The 2005-nt window shown below is 35.3% G+C and overlaps 1 long non-coding RNA gene across 1 annotated transcript; it reads right to left on the bottom strand.

Moving 5' to 3' along the window:
- Positions 1-257: 257 nt before the first annotated feature.
- On the bottom strand, positions 258-1645 carry LOC118490672. Its single transcript, XR_004889846.1, has 3 exons — positions 1519-1645; positions 990-1043; positions 258-490 (listed from the first exon to the last, which is right to left on the bottom strand). It is a non-coding gene; the product is annotated as an uncharacterized LOC118490672 (long non-coding RNA).
- Positions 1646-2005: the final 360 nt, after the last annotated feature.

Raw genomic sequence — 2005 nt, 5'->3', positions numbered from 1 at the left:
TTAATAGAACTTGTGTGTGAATACTTGTTAAATCTTAGAGTCAACATGCTTTTGAAGATGATAGGGGACTTCTAGGATGCCTCGTCTAGGTGAGTGCGAGTGTGGGATTTGGGGGGTTGGACCTCATTAATTATATATATGTTACGCCCCAATTTCCACTTCATTCGACGTACAAAATAAATAGGAAAATTTTTGAAAATTTCGACATGACCTATTCGTTTAACACCATTAACAACCTGTTTTACACACCAAACTTCAACATTAAACATCCTTGACAAAAACCCAAAACAAACAAAGTCCACATTGGACACGACATGACTTCAACTATCAAGTTTTACCCTACGACAAAGATGTCAACATACTACATAGACTTAAATACATATGACCAAGACTTATCCCATTCCAAAAGATTTAATAACGGAAGCGTGAGGCGGGCGTAAACCAAGTGTGCACGTTCCAAGCCGTCCAATCGCCTAAGTCGAGGATTTACCTACATTAAACATCAAACTTTAAAAAGTTAGTAAAGGCACTTATATAGTCCACAATACCAACATGGTAATTGCAATCATCTATATACTTCCATTTCTCATACGCATTCGATTACCCATTTTAGTGGGTATGGCATACAATCTCATAATGAGATTCAAGCATTTCGCATTCGACCCGATAACATCGGGTTAATTACTTTTAACTTAAAAATCTTTCGTTCTATCCGTATAACGGATTGAACTTTATGCATACGATTTTGCTTACATGACCACCCGTTCTAGACGGATGGTCTCATATCCTTACTCGACCTAGTTGCAAGAACCGGTCGGTTTGCATAACTTAGCATAATTCTTCTTTAGCATAAACGAATCCGCAAGGGATTTACCATTCATTTATTAACACCGCAATAACTAAAACATAGGATAATTCTTATAACAAGGGTTGTTCAATATAATCACTAACAAATAAAAAAATAAACTTTCGTATGAAACGGATCATACCTCGGTCTTGTGATCCTTCCGGCTTCTTAGAATTCGAACCTTCTTCCTTCACACCTAAATCAACATGATCATTCATTCGTTTAGTACCCAAACTTTCATTCCATCATTTTTCCAATTTACACATAACTACTCATTCAAGCATTTCATCGAGCACCTAGTAGGCGTTACCTTAATAAAGCATAGTGTACAACGTTTAAAGCATAACTTGCTATTCCATCCTATACATCATCATTACTCAATCTATTTCTTACAATTCCTTTAATCTACATCAACTTAACTAGCATTTGGGTACTACAAGCTGATTTACATGTAAAATTACATCTGTTCATCATTCCTATAATCCTCATATTCATAATCACAATTTCACAAAGTGGGTTTATAGAGGCTTTCTTTCAATTAACTAAAATCAAGCATGATTTCTACTCTAGGGAGTATTCTTATCATCTAAACAACACAAATCATATCACGAATCATGTTCGGGTCGAAACCCCTTTCTCTAAAATTCACCAAATTCAGAAATTCGACTTACCATTCCACTAGATATGCTTAGATGGCTGAAATTTTAGAACATGCAGTAAATAAATCTTGATTTCTCCTTGTCAATTGGTGAGTTTTTGCAAGAACAAGGAAAACCCTTGTTTTCTCCTGCCCTAGGTCGATCCCAACATACGTACAGGGGATTGTTTTTTGGTTTAACCTTAATTAATCCTTACTAATTTAAAATATTTCACATTACCCCCTTGAAACTTGTAAAATGTTTAATTTTTGAACTTCCATGACTTAGCTTATTTAGTGTTAAACCACATTTGGGATGTTACACTAGCTTTTGGCGTTAACGACTTTGGCCCCCTTGATTTTATTTACTTTTTAATTTTAAACACTATCCCATTTACTTTTGACCATTTATCCTAAGCGAACTAAATATTTTTGGGGTGTTACAAGTCTACCCCCCTTAAAAGAGGTTTCGTCCCCGAAACCTGGACATATCAATCTTAAACGTGTACATACCAAAAAGA

The sequence above is a fragment of the Helianthus annuus genome, chromosome 3 (genome assembly GCF_002127325.2).
Source record: "Helianthus annuus cultivar XRQ/B chromosome 3, HanXRQr2.0-SUNRISE, whole genome shotgun sequence".
NCBI classification, from domain to species: Eukaryota; Viridiplantae; Streptophyta; class Magnoliopsida; order Asterales; family Asteraceae; genus Helianthus; species Helianthus annuus.
This window is presented reverse-complemented; position numbering and strand designations above follow the sequence as displayed.